The sequence below is a fragment of the Carassius gibelio genome, chromosome A15, assembly GCF_023724105.1.
Source record: "Carassius gibelio isolate Cgi1373 ecotype wild population from Czech Republic chromosome A15, carGib1.2-hapl.c, whole genome shotgun sequence".
Lineage (NCBI taxonomy): Eukaryota > Metazoa > Chordata > Actinopteri > Cypriniformes > Cyprinidae > Carassius > Carassius gibelio.
The window spans coordinates 16,299,230-16,318,291 of NC_068385.1; positions in this window are offsets into that span (position 1 = coordinate 16,299,230).

The following is a 19,062-nucleotide window of genomic DNA, read 5'->3' on the forward strand; positions in this document are numbered from 1 at the left end:
TGGCATAATGGTGTTATCCCTTTTGGGGTTTTAATGTTTCTGTATTTTATTCATTGAGCAATTCAAAGGCAAATCTTCATCATAAGTATGCTACATTGCTGACTGATGAACGCTAGTCTAAATATGGCAGATGTGTGGAAAACAGCACTGTATGGTGTTGAGATCCATTATGAGCACTATTATTAACATGTGTGACTCCTATCTTCTCCTAAACTTCTACCTTGATGCTGATGCTTGATGAATCTTCTGCGTTTATCCATTCTGAGTACAAGATAAACCTAAAATCACTCTGAGTCATAGACTATGATTTAATGGATTGCAGGGGGCAAAGGTGCATCTAAATATGGCTGTAAATATCCTGGCTCTCTGCAGCATGAATCCGTTCACCGCAGTGACCCATTTCACTGTCCCTGACTAGAGAGGGACACGTAAATCGGCAACTGTCACTTACTGTCATCATCCGGTCTTCTGCCCTTCATTTCTCTCTATTTGGATGATCATGCAGTTTCTGTTACATGATTATTGCTTCGCTGTTGGCTGACTTCATTTAAGCTCTTGTTTTGTCATTATTGTTAATTATTTGTTGTGTCGTGGTGTAATTGTCTTGCTGATTGTCATGTTCTTTAGGTTTGTGTGTCAAGTGTTGAGTCCTATACAGTACGTTCAACCATTTAAAAAAAAAAAAAATATATATATATATATTGGTTATTTTCTCTTTGTTTGATGATTGTTCCTTCACATGGCTTTTCAGCAGTGTTAAGGCAAAGGCAAGGGGTGTATGGTCCCCAGGAAGAGTGTTCTTGCTGGGGGTGAGGGGTCACCGGCGGCCCGCTGGATGGAAGGCCTTTCATTGATTGAGCACATTGTCTATCTGCAGGCTGAAATCCATCTGCCTGCATGCAGACAAAAGATCAGGTTATGTCACTTCCTCCTGTGGCTGGCGAGAACTACTGGAACTGGCTCAAATCTGCAAACAGTTCTGTTTGAACAGACTGACTTTATGGGCCCTGGAGAAGTGGATGGTATTGTGGAGCTTGTGAGCTCAAGGCATGTGTTGGATGGGCCTTGGATGGGTGAATATGTCACCTTTGACCCCTCTAGGAGGAATATGGGTAATTGCTGATTAAAGGGAAAGGTTTGTCACCTCTACTCTCAAATCATAACATTTCTACAAAGAGATTTTAACTACAACCTCAGCAGCTCACTATGAGCCCAGACTCTCTCTTCATCACGCTGAAATGAATACCCCCTCAGGGCCATTACAGTCTTATGGCACGATTTGATACTGGTTCCAGAGATGCTGAGCGCACTGTTCGGGAATCAGGCACGTTTCTTTTGTTTCACTCTTTTCTTGCTTTGACATTTGACATTAGAAGTGTTCTGAATGGTTTGCTGTACTCCGTCCAGTTGTAACATTGTAAGTTGTACGATTTTTTTGAGGGAAATGTAATCTTTTATTCATTGAAAACACATCAAACTGATCTAAAGTGACAGTAAAGACATGTTAAAAAACATTTCTTTCTCAAATAAATGCTGTTCTTTCTATTCTATGTTCTAGACATCAAAGAATAATCAAAAACGTATCATAGTTTCAACAAAAGGGAAATAGAATTAGTTCACCACAAGATATTTTTTTTTCTGAAATGAAATCACCCTCAGGCCATCCAAGATTTTGGTGAGTGTTTCTCCATTGGAACAGAGTTGAAGAAATGTAGCATTGCATCACTTGCTCACCAATAAAACCTCTTCAGTGAATGGGTGCCGTCACAATGAGAGTCCAAACAGCTTATAAAAACAATAATCCACATCGCAACTCTTGTCTATCAATTAATGTCTTGTCAAGTTATAAGCTGTGTGTTTATAATAAATATTAATCTTTAAGGAGATTTGCTTCTGGCTAAAATATGAGTACTCTATCCGTAATATTTCTTTCTCCAGTGAAAAAGTCAGGAGAGAAATAGGCACATTTTCACTTGAGGAATCAATTTTTATGGATTATAGACTCACATGTCATAAAAATAAATCTTACTTGGTGAAACTTTTTTCAATAACTAAAAAAAAAAAAAAAAAAAACGTACCGACGCTAAACCAGTATCTTTTAATGTTTTTCTGCAGATGCCAGTTCAGTGGAAAAACAAGTGTATACTGCAACCACTTTCTTTTATATTCACATAATACTGAATAAAACACTCATCACACTCAAACTCATTACAGCTTTTTTATGTGTTGCTTTTTTGTTGATGAATGTAAAAGGGCTTCAACATTATAGAATTTATCCATTTATTGGATCTGCTCATTTTCCCTGTAGAAAGTGCTTACAATTAACAACATCAGGAGCTTGTGTTTATTTAAAATGAAGCAATTTATTCTTAGATGTTAAAGCAGTTCTCTGATTCCCAGTCACACCTTCAGTCATATCAGTCTTATATTGCAAACTCTAACTAAACACTTGACAATCTTTAAAATCATTCATTGTAAATGATTACAAAAATAAAACATCTGTGCGTCTGTGCATGGATAAAATCCAGTCAAATTTAAAAACTGTCATAATTGTGTGCACAGCAGAACAAAAATGGCACAAATTAACAACCATGACAACAAATCAACTAAGAGGAGATGGTGCAAACTGAAAACAAAGCCCATGTGATGTGTGTCAGTGTAACAACAATTATTTTTCTGCTGTTATCCATAAAGATTATAATACATAAATAATTTTCAGTTGCATTCCAAATGTAAAGTGTGAAACAGTTTAATATTGTTGTTCTGCAAGCACAGTGATCCTCCAGATCCCAGTGTCCTGCTATGAGGGGGTGGGCATTAAATATCATATTACTGCACACCATGGTATTATTTACAGTGGATTTCGCTCCAGCAACACATAACAGTCGTAAAACAACACAGCAGAATTGGTCATGGTAGCTTGTTTTTCAGTGAGCTCCATTGTGAGCCAGTCTCAACACACTTCCACCCATGCATTTGAACTCTATAGTGAAAAGTCATAGTAGTTTCATTGTGGAAAAGAAAATGTCACTTCTTAAGCACAAAAGGGTGGAGGGATGAGAATAGAAAATGTATGTCTGCTCCTTACTTCAGGCAGTAGATCTAAATCTGTTGGGGGGGGGGGGGGGACACAGGAAATCAGGGTACAGGACATAGAGGAATAACAGCAGGAAACAGGTCGCTAAATCCTTCACTCACAGGTGAGTGTCTATCAACTTTTTCCCTAAATGATTGTATTTGTCAATGGTAGTAATTGCAGGAGTGCAGACAGGCAGGCTGCTGGTATAATTACACACTTCATGAGCAGATGACGTCCATCACTTTTGTATCTCCGCGTTCCGGCCACCCCTTGCCTTCATGAAGGATGGCAGGATTGTGTTGCACTTCACTCTGATTGCGACTCTTGGCAGCATTCACTGTACTGTTCTCTGTTAACTCCTACTGTTCCACCTACCACCTACAGGAGGCTGCATTTTGTCTGTCTGTCTGTCTATCTATCTATCTATCTATCTATCTATCTATCTATCTATCTATCTATCTATCTATCTATCTATCTATCTATCCTTTAATGGTGCCAATGTTCCCACGGCTCAATGGCGCATGCACCAAAAAAAAAAAATAAAAAAAAAATATCAGCTTGTAATAAGTATGCCAACAAAAGGTCAGCATACTATTGTTAAATCCTCTACATGCACTGATCACATATGACAGATTATCAGTCTACATTATGGATTCCGGTCAACTGGTGCATATTTTATTGACTTTGCTGCTATTAAACTTGAGTCTAATGAAGTACTAGAGAATTTGTACCAGAGATGAATGGCTTTTGTCAAGGATAATTTACTGTGCAGAGATTCTGGCATTAATCATGGAGGTGAAGTCATCGTAGAGGATGAGGAGCTCTCCCCATGATAGAAAACATAATTGTCCTAACTTGGCTCTGTCTTATTTACAGCAATTTGTAGAAGCTTGTAAAACAGAGGTATGGCATGGAGTTATGGTCACGCACTCCATCAAACTAAAGCTATCTCAGGCCTTGTTTTCACTACTGGATGATCTACAGTCTTCAGAGGATGCTAGAGCTATACACCCAGCTGTGTCTAACCCTCCAAGACAGAAGCTTGCATCACTGGGTCATGTCTCCAGTAGTATGCTTTCAGCTCATCAGTCAGACATCTCCTCGACATTGAAGGTGGTTGGAGAGACTCGCAAACATTTTCTAAGACATGGGCACATTCTCTTTTTCGATGGTCTCGTGGTAGAAAACATCAAATCCAATTCTTGCTGGCATCCCCTTAGTGAAATGTAATGACATCTCTATCCACGCCACTAGACATCAGGTTTGTGAGGGGTCAGACACATATGATTGTGGTGCCAATTGGGCGTTTGGAGACAGACATGCTATTTTAGCCAGAACTTGTGAATTTTAGCCAGGAACTTGCTGTTGAGCCACATGAGGACTGAATGTACTGGTTTGCTCCATCGTTGTTTGTAAGGGTATCCAGAAAATTTTCCAATTTGACTGACGCACCACAGGACATTAAGAAACACGATCATGTATGTTGCGTTCGCATGACCTACATACTGGAGTCCCAAACTGAGCAGGCCAAGTTGGAAGTTCCTTAGGCCTTTGTTCGCAAGTCCAGTTCACCCAGTACAACACTATTCTCTGACCTCTGACTATGCCCAATGGCATTATGATGGTGGACATTAGAGATATATTTCGAGAGGTTCATAGGGAATTTAATGAGGGGCTATAGTGGCTCTGCTGGCCCCTTCAAAGCGAGGGTAAAGATGGGGACCCTTCCAACCGCCACAGAGAAAGGGAAGAGTTCAGCAGTACTCCAGAGGCCAGTTACAGGAACTGTAAGCTCAATTTAATGTGCTGGAAACACTAGCTGTTTTTCAGAAAGGTGAAGACATAGAAGTTGATGTCGATGAATGTCAACCCATCATTTCTTATCAAAAAAGTGATGACATTGATGACGTGCGGGAGAACAGCAGACTGTCAGCAGACACAACGCCTGGCTAACCACCCCCACGGTGTTAAGGCGAAAGCAGTTGAGGAACATCTAGCCCTGATATTAGCCCTGGCGACCTTGTGTATTTTGGTAGCACTTTATTTTAGGGACCAATTCTCGCTATTAATTAGTTGCTTAGTTGCTATTAATTAGTTAATTAGTTGCTTATTAGCGTGTTCCCAGTTGTGAATGTTTCTTGTAGGCTTCATGCTTCTTATTAGCTGGTTGTTATAAAGTTGACTCTTTGCCAAGTGTCGGAGAGGTCATTGTGAAGATGATGCAGCATCTGAGAGTGAAGAGGAATGTGAAGTGCCACTTATATCCCCCTGGTCGATAGCGACACCTGCTTCACACCCCAGGTGTAATGGCAGTGGATGCATAGAGGGTAGGAATGTGTCCCCATGGTGTTTGGTGGAAGTCCTGTGGCATGAGTTGGCCTCCCTCTCAGCTGTCCTGGGGCAGGCTCCTCGGCAGTCAGTCCGTCTCTGTTGACTTCCAGACAAATTAAAGGATTATGAGCTGCACTAGACTGGTTGCTTTCACCCGTATCCTTATTTTGGCTTAAAGGAGGTTGTTTTAAATCATTGGCACTACACAGATGTTTCAGTCAATTTATCTTGAGTTTTCACATGCCACTTTCTATTTTCTCCTTGTTATGTGTGTTTCAAATGTGAAGAGGTGCCGGAGAAGATGGGGTATAATCTGGAGGGAAAATGGGTGGTGCAAGTATGTGGAGTGTGATTTGGTTCCTGAGGTTGAACGTGATCCCGCTGACCCATGGGCTATGTGTAGATGTGTTTTGCCATTGCCATTAAAAAGGCTTGATTAAACTACAGACTGGAGTGGTGGCAGCGGTATCGTATCCACTCCTAAAACAGTCCACTATAATCGCGCATAAGCGGGCCATGTTGTGTATATCTTAGCTGATGAGTTCTGCCATCGCGGTTAAAAAGGCTTGACCGGTCTATTTTTCTACCTGTCTGCCTATCTGTAAATTTTTCTACCTACAGTATAAGTCTATCTTTTTATCATTCTGTCGATCTGTCTGTCCATTAAAAGGTTGTTCTGTTTGCTCGAGCACTGCCTCATTTTGGAGCAATGTTAGACGAGGTTTGTTCAGCAAAACTTGTTTTCAACATTATTATTGTAATTCTGTTTGCTGACACTGGGGACACAGGAATTACACCTCACCTTTAAAAATCTGGGTTACTTACACAAAGTTTTACATTTTAATCTCAAATGGGAGTAACAAAAGTGTAGAGCTGCTGAGATCACAAACAACTTTTGTTGAGTTTCGAGTGAGGCGTTAACCCGTAGGTTCCTATTAATGTTAGCCTTTTACTCTAATAATATAGTGTAATATAAATCCCTATGAATAAGTAAATAAGATATTTTAGAACTGTACCATATGCAGGTTTTCAGATTTACTGTTGCATTCGTTTTGCTTTGCTTACATTCTTTAATACAGCAGTTCAACAGTGGCCAGATGCCTACTAGGAAGACATTAGAAGACTTCCAAGATGATCTAAACATAATTAAAAACGAAAAACAATTTAATTATGTTGTGAATGTACAATGTGTAGAACATAAAATAAAATAGATTTTATATATGCAGCCGTATTTATTGAGGAACATGCAATTCTTAACTTCTGGAATCAAAAACAAATAGCTTTGCCATGTTTACTGCGTAAGTATCAGAATAAATGTCTTCCACTGAATATTGTGTTGGACTCCAAAAAAAGGAGAACAACTGTTTTAAGACATAGTTTTTGCTGATGCATACTGTCTGAGAATGTCCCAGTGCTGTGACACTTGAAACAAGACACTCCCTTTTAGCAATTGGAATTCCCATTATTGCAAATGATGGTCTCTGTCAGTGTGTTGACCAACTTGACTGTCTGCAATTACTGTCTGTCACCAGTAAACCTTTGCCCTTTCCTGCCATGCAAAACATTCAATTTACTCTTTGTTTGCACAGAAAACAATCAAAAGCCCCAAATGACACAAAAAGGGTTGGTGGGCCATAACTGGGCATGGAAGTGTGCGTCAGCGCAGGGGATAATGTGCTCCATATGTTGAAATCCGACACTTTGCATTAAGGCACAGCAGCTTTAAGAGGTACACTGGTGATGGAGGGCTTCCTCCTGAGCCATAGACATGGGGCCAAAACGTGGCATAGCCCCCCTCCTCCACCCTAGCTTGCTAAACTGGAACGCACCTCCCTCACCCCATCCAAAAGGCCTATAACTGGATCTACGGACCACTGAAGGCTACTAATATAGAGTCGAGCCACAGCACAGAACAGATTATAGTATGATGCTACAGTATTTCTCTTCATCATGGCATTCCCTGGTGCCTGAGAGATGTTAGAAGTTCTGGATGACTCCACAATGTAATTTACTCTCCCCTTGTGGGTTTTTCTTCACATTCCCAGCCAGTTCCACTTTGCCCTACAGAGCAACTTCCTCTGTTTTGGTTTTGGTGACTAATATGACAAATATGAGCCCAGCCCCCTGCACCAAGAATATGCGTGAGCTATAAGAATAATGTGTGTCATACCAATACTTTTTAACTTTCTTCTCTACATGGGAATCTTGGCCCAGTTTTCAATGACAATGATTGCAGTCCCTTTCATAATCACATTAAGTCTATAAAAGATGGAGGTTTCAGACTGTCACTAAAGACAACGGTGTAGGCTTGACTGTCTTTAAATGTCTTGCAGATCTAACTAATTCTCCAGAAACATGTGGCTGGGTTTTAATTTGAAACAGACGGGCTGGATCTGTTCCTTAAACTCAATCAGAACTGATTTATAAAGTTGTGAACAAATAACAGTCATCTGCCTGTCTGAAAGCAAATGTTTAAATTTTGTCAAATATTACAGAAGTGTTATATGAAATTTTTGTATTTGTATCTGTTTCATGTTGTTTCAAATAACTTTTGTACCATTTTCAATATAAATGTGCATTTAATGACTCTTAAAATTCTTGACTTTAATAGCATCTGGTAAAACCATGTAAAAAGTAATCACAAACTTTAATTTTACTTTGATTTCACATGAATACACACATCTTTAAAATGTATTAAATATTACATTTATAGTGTATATTACATTTTTCATGGTTAAAAAGTTGGCCACATCACATGACTTGGGTAGACAAATGTTTTTCAAAAATGTAAGTAGTTCTGCGAACAACTTTTTTGTGAGAAATAATAATAAAATATTATGCCAAACTTTTTAAAAATATTATTTTTTCAGTAATTTTCTTTTAGCAAGGCTATTTAGGTATAGTATAGGGACCGATTCTCACTATTAACCAGTTGCTTATTAGCATGCCTATTATTAACATATACTGGCTGTTTATCAGTTCTCATAAAGCACATACAGTATTCTGCATGACCATATTCAACATCCCTAATCCTACCCAATACTAAACTTAACAGCTACCTTACTAACTATTATTAAGCAGCAAATTAGGAGTTTCTTAAGGCAAAATTCATAGTTAATGGTTTGTTAATGGTGGGAATTGGACCTTAAAATAAATTGTGACTGTTATTTTTAATATGATTCTGCACTATGGAAACCCATTTTCACCACAAAAAAAGAAAAAAGACATGGAAGTCAAAATTTTGACATACCTAGTTAAAATTATAAGATAAAGTCAAAATTATGAGATAAAAGGTCTTCATTGCTACAAAAAAATTATATTGACAACATTTTTTTTATTATGAAATTATTTCAATTTTGTCATAATTATGACTACTGTGTCATTTATGACTTAGCATCTCAGAATTGCAACATTTTTGTCATTTTAATTTGATAAGTTATGACCTTTATCTTATATTAAATTTTATGTCAATTATGATTCAAAGCATTTTTTTTTTTTTATGTGGCAGAAATGGGCTTCCATACAGGCCAGTTGGATCACCTTGATAAACTATTTTTAAAAACCTACTGATCACAGAAGAGTTGTTTTGGTGTGTCTAGACTACCATTCTCTGTGGTCATTCCCAGCCCTTTCAAAAAGTGACGTTTCCATTTCAAGGAGCATCAACCTGAAATGTGTTTGGCACACTCATTACGAACCTCATGAGGGATTTGATTCATTGCATGGAAACAGTCCGCGTGTCCCAGGCTGTCCTGCATGTGCAGCATATGTGAGACAAGAAAACAGAACGAGGGAAGGGCAGATGGATAGGAGCTCTGGCGCCTGGCTCCGCTATGTGGCCACAACTCCAGATGTACTCCGTCTTTGGATCCACAGATCCCGCCCACGCAAAACACAGACAATGATCCCAAAACAGGGGCTGGCCTGCTCACTCCATCCACAAACGCCACCCACCCTCCCTCCACATGACTGGTGCACGTGAGCAGCTCATTTAGACGACTGAATTACTCCAGCAGAGTCTCTTAAAAACATCAGACCCTCACAGAATGAACTGATATATGGCGTTGTATTAGTTCAAATGCTGATGACCTGCCTTGATAAGAGCTTCCCTATCAGTGAATATAACACACTGCAGGCGGATTGGATTAATTGGAGGTCTGCCTTTATGACCTCAATTCTGCTGCCTAATTATAGGCCATCGCTGCTGATTTACATGTAATTATGAATGTAGGGAAGTCCATTTCCATCTCCATGGCCCCCCATTCATTGTTATCACAGGCAAAGGATTAATGCAATTAAAATCAATTGTTTCAAATCATGCTCCCTATTCAATTACTCATGCCCAACTGGCAGTGTCTGTCTAGCAGCCCCGGGCATGAGTGTGTGACATTAAGATACACTGTCATTTCACATTAGACTAAGATTACTACTTATTAATTCATTACAATATGAAAGCTTGTTTACTGATTGTCAGTCTTGGCTCCTGGAAGGTTAGTAATCCGCATAGACCATGGTTTATATTTGATTGGAGATTTGCAGCATAATTGTGGGTGCTCTATCTCAACATTTTAGTTGTCGTTGTCCCTGAGTGAGAGAACAGCCAGGGGGCTAAAATGACAGCCAGACAGATGCAGTCAGTGTTGGTTGATTTTGACGGTACAATGCTGTCTGCCATCATCCCTCTGAGCTGTGGCACAACAAAATAGCTGTACACTTCAACGTCTGTGTGGATTGACAACATATGGCACTGAAAACAGGGGAGGGCAAAGGTTAACAAATTTAACCGTGTGAGGAATATTCTTAATAGACTTTTATTATGTAATACTTTAAAGGATCATCCCAAAAATGAAAATTCTGTCATTCTTTACTCACCCTCAAGCCTGTATGAGCTTATGTTGCCTGTTGAACACCAAACAGTTGCTGGTAACAATTTACTTTCATAGTACAGAAAAAAAAAATACTATTAAAGTCAACGGCTACCAGCAACTGCTTGGTTATATTCTTAAAAATGTCTTCTTTTGTGTTCAACCGAACAAATAAATTTATAGAAGGTTGGAACATCATGACAGTGAGTAAAATATGGCAAAATTTTCATTTTGAGTAAACTATACTTTTAATAATAATCATCTTATCAGAACACAATGATCCTTTTTGTCACAAGTCGGTCTGGCTCATCACCCACAGCGTGCTCCCTCACCTGAGTACTAATCACCAGCACCTGTTCTCTATCCAGTCACCATTTAACCAACACATAAAAGCACTCACCTCAGTCTTCACCTTGTCCGATCTCGTAGCTTCACAGTGGAACTTTCCTGTTACAAGCTACTTGCATAGACTCCTCTAACCTACCTCTCTACCTACCTCTTTGTCAGTACGAGACTCCTAGACTCCTGTATCCCTCAAGTGTTCGTCCTGTGTGCTTCCAGCGAATCCTCCTCCAAGTTCTCCTCTCCTGTGTTTTCTCCGAGGTGTGTGCAACGATTCCTCCATCCTGGTCACCCCACTGCTGGTACAGAGAAAGCCCATATCAATTCCAGCCATTGAAACCATACTCAACGCCTCCTCCGGATTCACTCACCTGTATCTCTCCTTAATTTCATATATATCTGTTTTAAAATAAACTGTACTAACACTAACCTTCCGTTCCTGAGTCCGTGTGTTACAAAAGATCGGACCCAAAACAAAGATGACAGCGGCTGAAGACCGACTGTGGGTATTGCGGCAGAGTGGTTGGACATAGGAGGGGTATGTGGAGGAATTCCTTGAACTTTCCAACCAGATGTGCCGGCCTAACTTTGCTCTTGGTGGTGTTGGGGCTGGATGCTGAGACTATCCGCTGTGATCTCCCAGTGTGTTATTTTTCCTTGATCGAGCTGATTAATCTCGTCCTTGATTTAAATTATTCCGCATTTGAAGTGGAAGTAAAGGCGGGTCTCAAGTCTTCTCATCCGGCCCCATCAGAAGCACGCTGTGTCTCCCCAGCTCACGCCTCGCCGGGAACCCCCACATACCTCACCAATGACTTCGCCCACTTGCCGAAACCAGGGAGTCACCGTACTGGACCTTTTCTGGACTGGGACTCTGATATGGAGGATGAACTGACCCCCCCCCCCCCCTCCTTCCATCTTGACTGATCCTGTCCAGCCCTCCTCCATCTCCTGTACCCGAGTGAAGCTGATGGCAGGCTCTTGTTCCCCAGGGAGGCCCAGGAGGGGCTCCTGTTCCCCTGTTATGCCCAGAAGAAGCTCCTGAATCCCCTGTGTCTCTGCTGGTCCCGTCCATCCCTTTCTCATCTCCTGGGCACCCCGATCCCCCGATGAGCCCGGGGAGGGCTGTTGAACCCCAGTTCGCTCCAGTGTTGGCAAAGAAAAGGTGTAACTTTTATCCTCATTGTAGTATTGTTTCTGCCACCATGTCATATAGACGCTGTGTGTTTGGTTGTGAAAATTAAACTACTTCGTTTGGCTTTCCAAAAGAGGATGATATCCACTTCGTCATGCCTGGAGCTGATCGGTGCTGGTCGCTGAGGAAATACATCAACTTCACGATATGGATCACCAACGGACACTCCTTCGTAGAATCCGCTGGATGCGCCGTTATCAAACACGCTCACTCTAGGCCTCCGGCGTCTGCTCACTCAAAGCGTGCGACACTGTTTCATTAAGAAAGCAAAACTACTTTGTTTGACCTTCCAAAAGAGGGCACGAATAGAAATCTTGCATGATTACATGTTTATATCACGTTTATAATGGAGTTTAATGTTTATGTAACGCTTGAGGTATTCTGCAAATCACAACTCCGAGCACACCTCGCTTTTCAGATTGATGAGCCTTGTAAAAAAATATGCGTTTCAGAAGGCGGGGCATAGAGAAACAATAATGAACAGTATGTGGAAAATATGTATGTGGCATTTTTAGAACCTTAAACCACATACACATTTCATTACACCAAATACACAAAATAATATTCTTTTAGCAACATCATATGTCCCCTTTAATTTAAAGTTAAAGACTATTGCTATGCTATTTCAAATCCTGCTGCACCACAGAGTGCCACTTACATATTTGTACCATAAAAATCACATTATATTCTATAATACCATATATAGTCTATCAACGAGCAATACATAGCAGCGAGAGAAAGAGTGATCAAACACCAACCCAAAGGAGACTATTATTCACGCTCGTTTTTTTAAATAAGGGCGGATTCATCTGTCATGTGGCTCCAGTTCAATAAAATATGTAAATAGAGCCAATATTCCACACAACTGAAGTGCGATGTGTTTTACCTACCCCTTTACTTAAATTTAAAGCATATCTTTTAAACAGCCAACTAAATTTAGATTTGATAGAGACCTCTCAAATTAATTTTGCTGACGATGAATTTCCTAATAAATCTCTGTTTACATGCTCAGAAAGGCTTAATGTTAGGTTGTCCTGGTGACACAAGATATGGAGCTACAATATTTTAACTCTTTATATTTAGGGTTGCAGGCTCTGTATAGTCTATAAGTGAATTCAAACCCTATACGCTATCAGAAAGGGAATCTTAAAGCTTCATAGATTCTGCAAAAAAAAAAGTACTTCAGATAATAAGCTGAAGAGTCTTAATTTGCTATAGAGGGCATTCATTTTAAACCTATTGGACAAAGCCTTTGCCAATAAATGTCAGCTTTATGGAGTGACTTAGCCCCGGCAACAAAATATTTATTGTTTCCAATTGGCAGGATTCCTTTAACTCAGATGGGGACCGGCCAATCAGACTTTTTAAATTAACCTTGCATTTCTTATTGTTATTGTTATATTTGATTGACCTTATTATTGTCACCTGGTTTCCCTTTATTGTTTTAAAACAAATGAAGGTTAGAATATGGATAAAACAGATGGCTGGATTGCAGTGTTATTTGAGCCTCGGCACAGATGATTGTTTGGCAACAGAGGGAGGTGCTGAAAATTCCCACACACACACACACACGTGTTGGTTGGAAAACAGTCAGTGCTGTAATAAATATACAGAAAGTACACTGCAAGCTCAGCAGCTTGGCCTATTTGAAACCCTAAACAGAGAGTGTGTAGACTGTCATGTCAGACTTTTCTCTTATATGCTGTGTGAGCGGCGTGGAGAGGTCAGCTGTGAAGTGCTCATGGATAACCTTCCAGTGACCATCTGCTGCAGATTTTCCACTCTCATTGTTTGTTTTGCCTCCTTTTAATAACTAAATCTCCGAGGTTTATGAGAGAACAGACAAATGGCGTTCATTCAGACTCCATGTGCTGAAGAACCCACACAAACGTTCATCCTCTTAATGCATTCAAAATCTATATATGATGTTTGTTTTTGTGAAAAGTGGGGACATCCCATAGGCGTAATGGTTTTTATAATGTAGAAACTGTATATTCTATTGCCCTTCACCAACCCTAACCCTAACCCTCACAGGAAAGGTTATGCATTTTTACTTTCTCAAAAAACCTTTTTGACAAAGTAAAAAAAAGTTTACACGGTCTAAAAAACCTGCATGAGCATCAAAACAAAACAGTTTTACCAAATTGGAATATTTTACAGCGTTTTTCCCCCTAGTCAGACGGCTAGAGAGGGCAAATCTCTTTTGTTGGCAGTGAGGAAAGGTGGTTAGGATGTAAGTGGGTGTAATAGGATTAGCACAGTTTAGCAGTCGCGCTATGATGTGGCTACAACAGCGTATCGCAATCCCAGAGTGAGCGCGTCAGAGCGTGACCTTTGCCCTTGACAAATTGTGATGGTCAAATCTGACTGTGCAAGATGAAACAGGAACATAAATGACAATTCAGAACAATAATTATTATCAGCTGCAACCGGCCTGACATTAAATCTTGACAGCAGCATTTATGAAATCAATAATGGCACTCAGCAGACAGATGAGAAACCACTGAGCTACTTCAGTAACCCGACTTGACCTAATTTGGCCATCGTCTCCTCCCAAGCTGGGAAAAATAAACAACTACAGAAAACAAACTTGTTGAGAACATGCTTAACAGAAACAACCCAATGACTACCAACTAAACATCACAGTTTTGATATTTCATTTAGAAATATGCCATATTATTGAAGGAAAACATGCTGTGAAAAATTATTTAAATGGATTTAAAGCACTTTCTTTTGGTCCACGAATATAGGGTGTATGTCAATAGTCTTTTATCAGGTTTCTGAAGGGTGCCGTCCTCTAAGCTCAGTCTGGTAACAGTGGATGGCTCTTCCTGTTGGGCCAGATTAAAGGCCTCTCAGTCACATCCGTTGTGCACTCAAAACCTGAAGCCTAAACACTGGAAGTCCTGAGAATAATTCCAGGACATTCCAGTTGAAGGGATGTAGGTTCACACTGAGTGAATACTGTGTTAGTAGAAGGGTTGTGGCCTGGAAACTGCTTAATATAGAACCACTACAACAAAAAACACATCCTCTGACAAAGACGGACTTTAAATTAAATATTCTTGTACTAATCTCTAATTAAGCTTTGTGCTTTTTATATAACATAACACAGAGGTCTTCAACCCTGTTCCTGAAGACCCACTGTCCTGCAGAGTTTACCTAATCAAACACACCTGAAGCAGCTATTCAAGCTTCTCTAGATTGCTTGAAAATACTGAAGCAGGTTAGAAATAAACATTGCAGGACAGTGGTTTGACAGGAGCAGGGTTTAAGACGTCTTCCCCTTCAAGTGGAGTTGGCGATCTCGTTATTATGAGTTGCAAGCACACGAATGACCAAACAGTCATACTTACAAGCGGGAAACTCAAAATGCACTGATATATGAGTGTCTGGGGGAAACACTGATATATAATATAGTGAATATCATATATCTATTACAAGTCATCCTCAAAAAATTAGCATATTGTGATAAAGTTCATTATTTTCCATAATGTAATGATAAAAATTTACCTTTCATATATTTAGATTCATTTTACACCAACTGAAATATTTCAGGTCTTTTATTGTTTTAATACTGATGATTTTGGCATACAGCTCATGAAAACCCAAAATTCCTATCTCAAAAAATTAGCATATGATGAAAAGGTTCTCTAAACGAGCTATTAACCTAATCATCTGAATCAACTAATTAACTCTAAACACCTGCAAAAGATTCCTGAGGCTTTTAAAATCTCCCAGCCTGGTTCATTACTCAAAACCGTAATAAGGGGTAAGACTGCCGACCTGACTGCTGTCCAGAAGGCTATCATTGACACCCCCAAGCGAGAGGGTAAGACACAGAAAGACATTTCTGAACGAATAGGCTGTTCCCAGAGTGCTGTATCAAGGCACCTCAGTGGGAAGTCGGATGAAAGCAAATTTTGCATGTCATTCGGAAATCAAGGTGCCAGAGTCTGGAGGAAGACTGGGGAGAAGGAAATGCCAAAATGCCTGAAGTCCAGTGTCAAGTACCCACAGTCAGTGATGGTCTGGGGTGCCATGTCAGCTGCTGGTGTTGGTCCACTGTGTTTTATCAAGGGCAGGGTCAAAGCAGCTAGCTATCAGGAGATTTTGGAGCACTTCATGCTTCCATCTGCTGAAAAGCTTTATGGAGATTTTGTTTTTCAGCACGACCTGGCACCTGCTCACAGTGCCAAAACCACTGGTAAATGGTTTACTGACCATGGTATTATTGTGATCAATTGGCCTGCCAACTCTCCTGACCTGAACCCCATAAAGAATCTGTGGGATATTGTGAATAGAAAGTTGAGAGACGCAAGACTCAACACTCTGGATGAGCTTAAGGCTGATATCGAAGCATCCTGGGCCTCCATAACACCTCAGCAGTGCCGCAGGCTGATTGCCTCCATGCCACGCCGCATTGAAGCAGTCATTTCTGCAAAAGGATTCCCGACCAAGTATTGAGTGCATAACTGAACATAATTATTTGAAGGTTGACTTATTTGTATTAAAAACACTTTTCTTTTATTGGTCGGATGAAATACGCTATGACGCTATGATCGAAGCTGTGTTTTTGTTGTGTGTCACGGGTTTCACAGTAATAGACATGAAATGTTAAAATACTGTATACTTAAAGCGATTGTATGAATGGAAAGGAGGACTAAGAATCTCCAACGACAACTGGCAGTGCTACATTTGCTACAAGTGCCTGCAATTGTAGAATTGGTGGGTCTTTGTTAAATGTGAGCAAAAATCATCATAATTAAAAGAACCAAAGACTTAAACTACTTCAGTTTGTGTGCATTGAATTTATTTAATATGAGTTTCACAATTGAGTTGAATTACTGAAATAAATTAACTTTTCCACGACATTCTAATTTACTGAGATGCACCTGTATATTTGCCAACAATTTCATGTGAATGGAACATTTTGAGAGTCACACCTGTAAAATACTTTTGTGAATCCCAAACTGAGACTTCAGTTTTCTTTTAACAACCTGTCCTTCATCTCTCATCTTCACTTCAACTATAAAAGCAACACTACCTCGTTTAAACTTACAAAGCTTCTGGCCAACAGTTTCCTGGCTCGGAAGAAACAACTCCCAGTTTTGCATGAAAAGACACATTCAGCCCGTCAGTAAGGCTCATTTTCCATGAGTTACAGTTCATTTAAGTTAGCAGGGATACACACTTCAGCTGAGAGGGGTTCAGAAATTATGTGCACTGCAATTCAATTTATTCTATAATCTAAAATAAGAGCTCAATGATGCATCTCACCCATCATCGGCATTCAGCTTTTGTGAGAATGAAACTCATGCCCACAGGCTGTGAGAATGCCATTCTGTCTCTCATACCCAAATAAAGTGCCCTCCACAAAGAGCAGAGAGCATGACTGACGCAAACTGACTGAAAAAGACATGATGTCTGCTCCCAGGAAGCATGTGTGCGAATTCAACTTCACAAAAGACCTGCATCACTGTACACTAGTGCGTAATCAGGCTGTTGTTTGAGGATAAAACATCACTAGTCAATGTCTATTCTTATCTGAGAGAGACAGAGAAAGTGAGTCATGCACATTGGACTAAGTGGATATTTAATTGTTTCGTCAGGATTTTTACGTCAAACATGTTGTGCATAACAAATGTAAATGTATGCATGCTGCTTTTGCTCTCATGGTGCATAGTGTCGACTCTGTAAAAAAAAAACGAACATAATTTCTAAACAATTCCGCAACATTCTCTAATAAGAAATTAACTGTCCAGTGAACTCTTTTAGGCTATCAAAAGACATTGAGAGTTGAACTGATCTGTCTAGAAACACACCTCCGTCAGAGCGTGTTTATATGTGAGGTAGTGGAAACTCTCATGTGCATGTTAAAAACTGCCACTGTTGGTGAAAGAGAAAAAAAAAACTTAGATTGAGTGAAGGAGAGAAAGAGATGGAGAAAGGGAAACTGAAATAGAAAGCTCTTGACCCCCTGCCGTTGTCACACTACAGGACGTCATCTTTGATTTGAACATCCTTTGAACTTCTATTTCAAAGCATTTTAGCATCCAAGGACAGTCCCAAACCCAGACCCTACTGAAAGCACGTTGGAAGCAGATGAAACGCCAGTGATATGCTTAATTTACATATTACACATTCTGACCAATAAAAACATTACTGTTGTTGAGATGAATAGACCAGATTATACTGGATGCTATCCATTGGGTTAACCTCCCATCAACCATCTAGCAACTATTGAGAACATCCTTGCATCCACTGATATTAACACCCTTGAAACAGCGTAGCAATGTGCTAAAACACTCAGAGTACCTTAGCAACCACTTAACAACACGCTGGCAACCATGCAGAATATTTATTTTGACAGACGTGCACCATTCACATTTCCTCACAATCACATCTGATGGAAACGGCTTCCATCAATAATGTGGTCTGTGGCAAATAAATAAACACAACAGACACAAGTTGTTCACTGAATAGCCAAGAGCAAAATCGATTTTTGTTATATATAATAAATAAGAATATGCTGAAACCATTTTCATTGTGAGGGAAACAAAAACAAAACTATTTGTTTGTTTTTTTCCCAAAAAGGTGTTCACATGGTGTCTCTAACTAATATTTAATGTCCATTTATTTAGCTATTTCATCGTTGGCACTTTAATAACATCATATGTACATGATCAACCTACCATCTTACTGCAGCAATTTTTAACAAAATGTATTAGCTTATGTGCTAAATTAATGTTTTCCAGTTGAATGCATCACAACAGAAGAGTTAAACTGTCAAATTCAGGACTTAAGAATGTTTTTCATTAAAATACCCTTCATTAGTGAGTCAGTTAACATGCATCCAATCCTATTCCTCTCCACATCACACAGTAACATTTTGTGAAGGAGTTTGCCGAGGGCCTCACCTGCGGTAGGAAAACACAAGCAGAATTTGACAGACAGGCTTTATTGTTGACATATTTCGTCAGTGAGCCACGAGACGCCTGAGCTGTAGCTGCGTCTGCATCGCACGTGACTTTTCCGCTCCGAATGGGAAACATTCATGATCTAAAGTGTAATTAGATGTTACTATTCTCACAGAGCTCTGCGCTAGAGGAGCTGCTGTTTGAACTCCCTGTGCCAGGAAACTTTTAGGGGCCATCACTATGGCTTTGGGCTCTTGCAGTTAACTTTACATAACTCTGTGTTCAGCCCGGCAGTGGAAAACGATACGGCTGAAGAAACTTTCTCAGAAC